The 12008-nt window shown below is 39.8% G+C and overlaps 1 long non-coding RNA gene across 1 annotated transcript; it reads left to right on the top strand.

Moving 5' to 3' along the window:
- The first annotated feature begins 5939 nt into the window (after positions 1-5939).
- LOC133028276 (uncharacterized) lies at positions 5940-11149 on the top strand. The gene is made up of 3 exons (XR_009683293.1): positions 5940-6204; positions 9304-9495; positions 10417-11149. It is a non-coding gene; the product is annotated as an uncharacterized LOC133028276 (long non-coding RNA).
- Positions 11150-12008: the final 859 nt, after the last annotated feature.

Here is a 12008-nt window from a genome sequence, read left to right as displayed (position 1 = left end):
CTCGTCCCTGTTATCAGCTGCGCGCCCAGGACGCCTTCAAGTGCTGCTGGTAAGCCTCAACGTTGCACCTCAGTCCCCCCCCCAAAAAAATTGTTTGTTTAATTGGCTCTCAGTGCTGCATTCGACCTCCACAACTGGGTGGGACATTCTGCCACAGCACTTAACTGGTTTGAATCCCACATGAATTATCTCCTGCTTTTGTCCACATCTGAGTGGTCAAAATGTGGAGTTCCCCAAGGCTCTATTCTGGGGCCTCTTCTGTTCCACATCTTCACGTTCCCACTAGCTCAGTTTAAAGAAAAACAACAAAACGTGTTGTGCTGATGACACACACATTTAGATTCCCCAAATCTCTCACTGTTTCCTACGCCACTCTCCCTCTTGTCGTTGTCCCCCCCCCCCCCCATCATCGCCCAGCACTGGCAACAGGGGATCCTGCAACCACAACTTTCTCTCTACCTGTTCCGCGCCTCGCGCTCATAGACCGTAGAAGTGCTGCATTATCGTTGCACTTGTGTTTTCTCTCATCTATGAGTTTTCCAAATCTGCTATAAAGGAGCAAAAAATTACATTGGGGGCAATAATATGTCAACCAGTGCACAATTCCTGATTCAGTAAGGAGCACATTTAAGTCACTACGTGAGTTATTAAAGCTCTATTGTTTTAAACAAAGACACACTTCATTGAACATATTTTGAAAATGTCTTATTCAGGCAAATTGTTTACTACAAAAACTTATTATAAAATGAAAACTCCTACAAATTGTCTTATGTATTGTAAGTATTGTTATTAAGTCCCTTTTTTTTGACAAGACAGAGGCACTTTAGGAGCCAATCAGATATAGTCCTCTAGATTTGCTCACATGCAAGGACAACATTAGGCTGTTAATTAAGATTTTGACTGACCAGTTATAAAGAAGCATTGAAACAAACATTTTCAGACAGCATTTTAACGTAGCATTTGCTCATGGGCTACATTAGATCTGGATGATGGCGCTCCACAGATGCAGATAAAATGTTTACGTTATTGCATGGAGGCTAATCTATTTGAGCTAATGTTTGATCCCTATTAGGGTTATAATGTATCTAAATGCACTGTTGTTAGGATACGTTAATGTAGCACACTGATAGAGCTGCCTGGGCGGTCTAGTTGAAAGAGAGCTCAAACACTGACTCACAACTTGGCAACGTCCAATCAAACTAAATCGCTTAACCAAAAAGAAACAAATAAGACCAGACCACATCATTCTAATCTTAAAACAACTATTTAATGATCAAAATTACAAATATAAAGTGCATACATTGCATATATATAAATAAAGATATACCCAGAAAACCCATAGACTGTGTATAAAAGATGGACATCTCTACTTGAAGCCAAAATGTCCTGGTTACGAGCCCTGCCATTTTGTGCATTTGATGCCAGAGCCTGCACTAGTGATGGGGGGCTGGAGCTGATATATGGAGGTCCTGCCAATGCGCGCACTCAATTTAAGGGGGTTCTCGAAAAAATTGCCGTTACTGTGGATTAAGTAATTAGATGTTCTTGCAGGCCCTCTTCTAGCTGTAGCCCTGCATCGTGGGAAGGAAGCCAGTGAGGGATTACACACTTGGTGTAGCTATAGACAGTATATGTGTATGTAAATGGCAAGATGGGTCAGCACTAGTAACTTTTACTGGTTTGTCCATCAAGAGTTTATTTCACATAGTGGATAAGGGACCACAAGATGGGGACTCCAAAGCTAACTGAAACACAAGAGCGAAAATCCTTTGACTATTGTCCTTGGGTTCTGTGGCAACTTAAAGAACAGAGATAAGATTCTGGCCACGCTCTCCAACAAGCAGTGTTATATGGTATTCACACCACTAGATGGCAAGCTGGGGTTTTATATTTGTACATGCTGGTACCATTAGATATTTTCTATTCCCTAAGGTTTCAATTAATGCAGTATCAAAAACATTATACACTGCAGCAAAACCTATCATCATTAAATACGACTCGGAGCATATTTATTATGGTGATAAAGTGGATAGAACATCACTCATCTCAATATCATATTTTCTGCAGGGGGTTTAATAGATAATATTCAAATAATTAGAATTAACAAAACAACAATACAACATTTAACCAGTTCAACCTTTGTTTGACACACAGACTCCTCAGTTCCCTGTTAAGAAAACCTACAAAATGTGTTCTTTAGGGAAAGAGTCATGGTTCTGTGAAAGAGGGATCAATGTATCTCCCTGAACAAGTTCTACAAGGATTGAGAGGATTTGTATTTTGCTACTGGACTGTCTTGTGAACCTCGGAGCAATACTATATGTCACTGATTTAACGATCTGTTTAAAACCCACGTGTCCTTTTGTATAACATGGTGATATCTATAGACTGTATGACACACCAACAGAGCTGTTCTTAACCTTCCTGATGGAAGGACTGTCTGATGTATAACAGGGACTGATGGCTGTCAGCCAACCCTGTCCTCTCATGATTCTGGCAAAATAATTTGAAACACAGACACACACACATGCACACATGCACACACACACACACACACACACACACACACACACACACACACACACACACACACACACACACACACACACACACACACACACACACACACACACTGAAATAGCTGCCTTATCAATACCAGCTGTTGTTGCTATGACTGCTATGGAGCATTTTTAGGGTGCAGCAGGGGTGGATCTGACCTGCGGTTCTTTATTGATTATTTTTCTGTATATTTTCCTTTGTCTTCATCCTCCACATTTTATCAAAGTAGCACATACAACCCTACCCCCACTTGCACAGCCACAAGGTCAACAACTGGTTACAATACAATGGAGAAAAACCTTTGGAGAACATGTTTAACAAAGGGTTAAACAAGAAATTTGATTGAAAACAGACATCCGCTCAGAATTCAGGAAAGCTTTGTCTCATTAGAAAGGAGGGGAGAGATGATGAAAATTTGCAATTCGAATGGATGTTTTATACAATAAAGTATTTTTTGTTATTTAACCCTATACATATACATCATCAGCTTGACTATGTGGGTTAATGGAGGTTTTAATAGCCAATGACATCACAATACTTTGGACCCATGTGGAACTCCACATCGGATATCAACATGATGTTTGAGAGCCATCAGGCCTTACCAATCACTCAAAGTTTGACTTTGGTAGTTTACATTCAAATGCTGTGATTGATTGTTTAAATATTACCTATAAACACAATTTCCTGTATTGAGTGCCATTGTTAAGTTATTCAAATTAATCACTAGTTGATCATCAGAAAATGAATCATCAACTACTTTAATGATAAATGAATCATGCAAAATTAAGTCAAGGTCTTCATCAGGCCAATTGACAAACATTTGCAGTTAGCAGCTTTTCAAATGTTAAGGTTTTGCTGTTTTTTTCACTTTGACATAATTTTACATTTAACATCTATTGGTTTTAAAATGTTGCTAGAGTAGATTAAGTGAAACAACTGAGATAAACTGTGACAGAATTTTCTTGGCAATTAATTAAAAAAAAACTGATATCATATTTGTTAACATGTATCTGTTCAATCTGCAAATACATGGTAGTATAGTAATAAAACAGTGATAGAATGACTTATTGAAGACTTGTTCATGATTCCTGTAAATGTGTACATCAGGATTAAATTAAAATGAAGCTGTGGAGTGAGTCATGCTTATTCAAGTTCAGGCTGTAAAGGCTGCTCTGTGTCTGACAGCGTCAGGGGTCGCAGGGTTAAATAGCTATCATATTACCCACTGAAACACAGGCTGTGCGGAGACTGACTCAGTTGGCCTCCTTTCAGAGGACCTCCCCACATCCTATCACACTGGGGTCTATTCAAATGAGCTTATTGTTTCACAACATGCACCCTACTTACTCATACACTACTGACCCTTACCATGAATTGCAATGACATTTCCACAAATACGTTCATCTTTCACTCTGGGGCTCAGGCGGTTGAGCAGATTGTTTCCAGATTGGTGGTTTGATCCAGCTTGTGTCAGGAAGGGCACCTGGTGTAAAAACATAGACCAAATCAAATATGCAGGGACATCTGCCATGTTGACCTCTTCACAGGAGCAGACTACAAGACAGATTTCTTATTTAGACTTGAAATGTGATGTATTACATTGAGTGCAGACTTTTTATTAAAGACTGAATGTGAACTTCAGAGTACAGTTGTCATACGTAAGGATGACTAAGCTTGTTTTTGGTCTTGGCACAATATTAGCTTTGAGAAATTCTTTACTGTAAAGTGATGACTGTGCAGGAATTAATGAGCAATAAGTCTGAATAGTGTGAATAGGGAGTGGTCATGGGGCTACAATTAAAACTGATTGAGATTTATGATGTCGCTTGAATTTTTTCTTTACAGCAGCTATATTATATATGTTATGAGAAAGGGGTCATTGTAGTGACAAAGCTATGAGAACTAGAATGGCACTCAGTAGACTGGATACCTCCGCCAACGCTCAGCAGTCCTCTTAAATTCAACTAAGCTGCACCAAATTTCTATATATCAGTTCCCTTCAGCTCTGTGCAGCAATTTAGTATCTTTCAGCTCACTGTTTTGGTTCAGTCCGTGTTTCAGCTAGTGACTTGTTTTCGATAGAAAATCAGACAGGTAATAGACAAGTTAAAAAATGTATATAGCTAATAACCATTTAGCAGCTAAAGTGTCTAAAAAAATGTGTTGAACCCATGTCAGTTGGACAGAGGAAGTTTGCTGACATGTTTTCCATACCAACTTTCTAAAGTTGAAATATGTGATTGTGATCTATTTACAACATGTTGTGTGAAGTGTATGACTCGCATGCTACTGGATGTGCTGGATGTGTAAATGGACGAGTAGGAACTGTGTGTGGTGTTCTGATAAGCCTTCAGGAAATAAGTAATGGCCATATTGGGAAGAATGGACTAAGCTCGGAAAGTCCAAATATCCTTTAGTTGACAATGACACACACACACACACACACACAAACACACATAGTTGATTTTCATCAAAGCCGACGCTCCAGTAGAACCAATTTTCCATCAAGAACACCAGGAGAATGCACGGCAGGCACTATGTCAGAAAATAAACAAATATAAATTGAAAGGAACAAGCCTATTGATCTTTCTTTGTCAGACCCTTCCTGGAACACAGAAGGCCTCACCTCTGATGTACAGTTGATAGAGGAGGAACTTGCATGGGGAAATTTAGCATCTGATGAATTTATCAGGAATATCTCCAATACCGAAAATGTCTGTTGCACAACATCCATTTGTGGCCATGGAGGAAATAAGAGACGCTAAGGCAAACGTGCATGCTCTTGACAAATATGGGACACCAGATGGATACACACACACACACACACACACACACACACATGCAAACCCCCAGCTCCTTGTCTCCACGGTGACTAAAGACAAAAAAGAGGCCCTGGCACAGCTGGTCTCAAGCAACAGAAAGAGAGAGAGAGAGAGAGAGAGAGAGAGAGAGAGAGAGAGAGAGAGAGAGAGAGAGAGAGAGAGAGAGAGAGAGAGAGAGAGAGAGAGAGAGAGAGAGAGAGAGAGAGAGAGAGAGAGAGAGAGAGAGAGAGAGAGAGAGAGAGGGAGGGAGAGAGAGGGGGGGATGAGTGTTCAGATGTACACACTGCACAGAGGGTGAGGGGGAGTGAGGGTCGGCGTAAGCAGCGAACAAGTACATTTTGGTTGGAGGTGGTTGGACAGGGGAGAGGCTGGGAGGAGAGAGGGAGGGTGAAAGAAGAGGGGGAGCGGGAGGAGGTAAAGACAAACTCCCTGAGAACTGGAGTTGGTAGCCAGAGAAAGTGAACACATACAACCACACACACACACACACACACACACACACACACACAGCAGGAGGAGGAACAGTTGCAGCGCTGCTGATCTGCTGAGAGAGTCAGATTAACTCCAAACATCCAGTCTCTGCAGTCTGAGCTGGAGCAGGCTAATTAGATGAAGAGCCCGAGAGCAGCAAGCTCGGCCACAAACAACCTCCAGACAAACTAAAGGGAGTTGTCAGAGGAGGGGGAGGCTGGAAACAAGACGGGCGAGGGGTCTGTGGAACTGCTACTGGGGGGACGGTTCTGTATACAACACACTGGTTCTCCTCTCAGAGAACAGTCAACAAGTGGAAGCTGTGTCACTCTAAAGTGCTTGTACAGCAGAGGTAAGAACTTTTCCTTCTCACATGTGAGTATACACAACAGTTTATACCATGTGAATAACTAATACCAAGTGATGATTTCCAATGCACTAACAGAAAAGACTTTAGACTTTTCAATATTGTTGGAAGAAAATTAACTAAGTATGTTTATTGAGCTGAAAAGAAGACATAAACTCTTTTAAACAAAATGAAGCAGCGTGTTTTGGTGTATGACTGTGTTCCGCTACTTGAGAAACATGATGTGGGAGTGCAGTGGAAGGACAAAGACAAGACTCAAGCATTCCTCAGACCAACTCTGGCAGGTGGCTGAGATTTTCACCATGAGCAAACAGGAATGTATTCACCCATCGACCAAAATGTTAGCTTATAGGAGGAACCTATAGGAGCTGCAGACTGCTGCTACATCTCTAGACACTTTTAATATGCCAACCACAACAAGGAAATTGACAGAAAGTGTGTGGTGGCAGCTTATCTGTTGTTAGAAATATACTTCCTGTATTAATAAAACGTCAACAACATTTTCTCTGTCATTTACTCTACTGGATGTTGTATTTAGTACAGTTGCAACTAGTGTGTGAATGAACTATTTCATTATATTGTGATTATTATTAGGGCCCGAGCGCATAACAGAGTGAGGCCCTATTGAAATTGTAAGGATTATTATTATTATTATTATTATTATTATTATTATTATTATTTGTTATTTTTCCATTTATATTTTAAGACACTACTGGGCACTAAGCAATATACTATGTAGGATTCACAGTAAAGGTAGCATTTGTGTAAATTAGGGGAAGAACCATTTGACCTCTGGTAAAATAACATTTCCCTGTGGTACCGAAAAGTAAAAAACCTTCCTTTAGAATACAAAGTAAAAAAAAACTTCCTTTGGAACATAAAGTAAAAACCCTTCCTTTGGAAGACAAAGTAAAAACCCCTTCCTTGGAACTGAAAAATAACAACCTTCCTTTTGAACAGAAAAGTATTTTTTTTACCTTTTGAACATAAAGTTAAAAAACACCTTTGGATCAAAGAACTTTGGAAAGAGATTCTTCGGGTTTTGTATCTGGATGTGCATTCTTCAGTACATATTATAAAAGGCAAGCTTTCACCGACACGACAAACAAGATAAAGTACACGGAAACGGCGCGCAGGGAGCGCACAGCGCCATGGTAGGTGTATTGGAAACACAGCGACTTTAAAGCTGTATTGGATAATGGCACAAAGATGGGAGTTGACTTCATATTTAATTGCTTAGCTTTGTGCTTTGGTGACGTTAATTGTGTCGGGCCTGTTTGTCGGATTTGCCCTGGAGTTGCTCCTGGGTGTTCATTCTTGGGCCTCTACTTGTGTGAGACACCAGGGAATGATCCTGATTGTCTGTTCCCGCTGTGCAGAAAAAAGCTGCGGTCTGAATGAAACATTGTTTCTAATCATTCTTTCATTTGGTTACTGGTGTGATATTGATACATTGAAAGAGGTGAACTGTGCTTGTGATTGTTGCCAGAAATATTTTATGGTTGAGGCAGGAGATATACTTGCTGTTATACACGTACATGTGCACATGATGGCTGTCTCAGGTATCCTTGGTATGTCCATTTGTAGCGTCGGTTGTGCACGTCCTCAGAAATTAAATCTACGCCTACGTCAGATTCAATATGCACTTGGCCGTTAGGGGCCGTGTAGCGGTAGTATTAGGGAATGTGACGGGGTCAGGGGTCAACGGGCACAAAAAGAGGCGACAACAATGGTGGAAAGTTTTGAAGACAAGCTTATTGACCAAGTGAGCAATTACCTAGAAACAACTACGTTAACGACCAGCCAGGCGTCTACGCTTGTTTTAACAGCATGTATATTTCCGGCCTAAGTTAAAGGGTGATCCTTCACCAAAGGAGACAAAGTTGGTATAACTCCACTGTGCATCTTCACTTACATATTATTCCAACATACACAACTTGAGAGAGGTGTAGGGGGGGCCACCGGATTCAAACCACCAATCCTCTGGTTTAGTGGTCGACACACCTCCTGAGCCACAGACTCTCAAAGATCAGAGGTCAAGGTCACTTTGACCAAACAAAATTCCCTTATTTGTCATAACTCAGGGATTCCACATGCTAATTATGTCAAAATACACTCGATACCTTTTATCAGATCCCCTCTAAAAAGGTAAGACCTTGTCCATACCAAGGTACATCTCAAAGCACATACAGTGCTGGGAGTATAACTCAAACTAACTTAAACTTAACTTAATTATGTTGCTAAAATATCAAGTTAAAGTCACTTATAATTTTTAAGTAGAAATAATTTGGCATAATTAATTCAATACAACTACGTTTTTAAGTTAGATTACCAGGTTGTAAAATAGTGAACATAATAAGAATAGTAGTTATATCTATTTACCTTTTTCAAACCAATAAGGTTCCGCCATCAACCCTTCAGATTTTGTAAATTTGGCTTTGTAGACCAGCTTCTCTTCAGAGTATTTATACATAATATATAAATTATATAGGCTCGTATAAATCCAGTTATTATCATTAAGACCCACATGTCTGTTCAAAATGTATCTCTGGTGACTGAATGGCTTCAGTATCATTTCCGTTGCCATTTCACAGCCTGTATGTCGTGCAGAGCCAGTCTAGTATTGGCTGGTATATCACCCACTCACAGCTGCTGCAGTTTTGATGACAGGCCTCAGTACTGAAATGCCAGGCCTGAAATACTTTGCCTTGTTTATAATTAAACTGAGCATGTGGGACGGAGCCTCCTTTGTGTGGATTCAAACATACTCGGACAAGGTATCAGGCCCAGTCTGTTTTCTGTTACACACAACACACTCACCTGGTCCATCCACATACGTACATTAAGGAAGGTACTCAGTAGGCCAGTCAGGGGTGCTGTGTATAAATGCAATACTTTGGATTATGGGTGTATGAAATTATTACTTACATCACAAGCAGTGGAGCGATAGGCTTGAGGGGTAATTGCAGGGTGGAAGTAGTGAAGGGTGGAGCTGTAGATGAAAATAACTTGTTCTACCTCCGGAGCAGCTTTACTTGAGACACTGAAGCCCTCATTCATTCAACATCATCTTGTCTTTTTCAGGTGCTGCAGTGTAACATATTCAAAGGCCTGATTGCTGATTTATTGCTCATCTCCCTCCTTGTGTGAGAGTCAGCATGGGCGTGAAGGAGGAGGTGCTGGATGTTCTGCAGAAGTTGGCGGACAAACTTCAGGGTCTCCCACAGGCCAGCGGTCTGGAGCAGGGAGCCTTCTTTGTGCTCATCTTGTTTGTTGGTGAGTTTAAGATATGGAACTTAAATTTTATATAATTTGTGTATTAGTATGATAGGGACAGTGTTTTTTAATCAAAAGACAAATTAATGTATATGAGCCAGAGTTAGCTGTATGAGAAAATCTAGCCCGGTTTTTACAAGGCAACTTGAAATAGAATAAAATGACTTAGCTTATATAAATGAAAACAGCAAACTATTTCCTTTGCATTATACATACAATCCAAGCTGACTGAAGAGACTGTGATTAAACAATCAATACAATGCAACGCTCAGATGTAACACGGAGACACAGATATGCATGTATTCTTAATTACAGAACATAAAGTGAAATAATAACATGTTTGGTTTACATTGAGGCATGTCTTAAGTTTGTATTTAAAATGTTTTTTTGTTGGAGGTCGGGGTGGGGGGTATTATTATTCTTGTATTATTACATATTTTGATTATTTACTTATTGTTAGTTTTAACAATTTTATTAATTTTAATCATGTGTCTTGCTGGCTGATGAATGTTATGTCCAATATTTACTCTTTAACTCTCTTTTTTTCTTGAGAGAGATTAGCAGCGTTGCAATTGCTAATGGTGCTATTTACTCAGCAGCCTATTGTGAATTTTGCTTACTCAGTATTTAGCATTTGCCATTTTTGCCAAAAAAGCAGCCTGACACGCAGAAAGCAAAGGAAGATTTGTAAGAGTAAAGCAAACTGTAAAGCTGTGGACCACAAAATCAAAACAATTAGCTAAAAGATGCCTGAGCTGAGGAGACATGCAGATTTTGGATGATATTTCATTCAGTTTTTATTCAACAAGATCACTTGACCATGGGTTTGTGTAAAATATAGATTTGTGCAGCTTTAATTGTGATATCAATCTTTCCTCCTAGCACATACTAACCCCCACCCTCTGTCCTCCCTCCTTTCAGTCATGGTACTCTTCATGGTCGGGCTGTCCTGTAGCCACTGCTGCATCGGTGGAAAGCCAAAATACCAGGCCTCCAGAGTTCAGCCTCTAGAGCCCAAATGAGGAGGAGACCGACAACTGACTAAACACAGCCCTGTTACAAGACCTTTATTTCAACTCTCAAAAAAAAAAGAAACGTTTCTCCTCACTGTCAAGGAGTTTGTGGAGGGATTCAAAGGAATTTCATCAAGAGAAGTATGGGGCCATATTCCCATGATATTTCCAGTTCTGGCATAAAGAACCATATCCATGCTAACATATACATCAACACAGTGGTACGACTCATCAAGATTCATCAAAAACGGGGACAATGAAACAGTGTGTGAGCTCTTTCCAACAACAATGGATGAAAGATACAGAGAGCTGATATGTGCTTGAACGTCACACTGACTGTGTTATGACAAATTAAGTGGTTTGACATCCTGTTGATATTCAGCAGGAATGTGACAAACAAAATGGAAAAGACACAGACATTCACACTTATACAGTCGATTTGAATTTCCTTGCTAGTTCCATGTTTTCACAAGAAACTAGCTGGTGTAGAAAATAAGATCGCCCTCTGCTGGTCCAGTGAAATAATACATTTTTGTACATTTTCTAAATGGAAAATGAGCTGTTTGTTGTTTGATATACAATTGCTTATGTATTTTTATTATGTTGTTACATACAAGTGTTTAATGAGGGAAATGAAATAAATGCTCAAGTTCTTTAAATTAAAGTTTTTATCAAGGATCAAATGAGACTATAGTACTATCTGTTGAAGAATAGTGTGATCCCCATTCACTATCGCATAATACTTTATTCTAATAATTGAATCCACATCACATCAAGACTGCAGTTTATGCACACAATACTTACAAAGGGAGTGTTGCAAACAGGGACTATATCGTATTATAGGGCTCTGTTGCAAATACTTAACAATCTACAAATAAAAAGGGATAATTAATGATATTATGACTTCTAAATACAGATTGCAAAGTCGCCTAAAGATTTCTCAGCTTTGCTGCTTCTACAGTTACTGCTGTCTGTCTTTATGTGACAGTATTGTATTGAAGAGATTATACTGTATACTATTGTACTGAAGGAGAAGTGAAATGTTTTCTACAGACGTATTTGTTATTATCTTAAGAATAAGTATTAATAAAAAGAAACAGTAGAGCTTTATTCAAACATTACACTATCATAGGCCGACCTCCTTATCAGACCTCTATGCCAATAACAGCCGGTATTTTGAGTAAACATTAACCAGGAGCTGTTGCTTTCACTTTGCTGTGCCCCACACACAGCATTGTGTTGCCTTTAAAACAGGAATGGAGCCGTTTGAGGGTGGACTCCTCTTTGCGCACTGACTTTAAACTGTAATGTTTGTGCGAAACTCAAATACCTCCAGGGCTGCGAGTGGATCAGGAAAGTAGCTGAAGCCGTGTGTTCTCTCACACCACGTTATATTCACTCTCTGTCAGGAGTCACTGAGCCGTGAGGAGGGGATCATTTAGCTGGACATGGCTGTACATAGGTGAGTTTTTGAGCAGGAATGTGTGGAGTGACAATAGT

Source organism: Limanda limanda, chromosome 21 (genome assembly GCF_963576545.1).
Source record: "Limanda limanda chromosome 21, fLimLim1.1, whole genome shotgun sequence".
In the NCBI taxonomy this organism is placed as follows: Eukaryota; Metazoa; Chordata; class Actinopteri; order Pleuronectiformes; family Pleuronectidae; genus Limanda; species Limanda limanda.
Note: the sequence above shows the minus strand (reverse complement) of the source record. Positions and strands in the feature narration are given on the sequence as shown.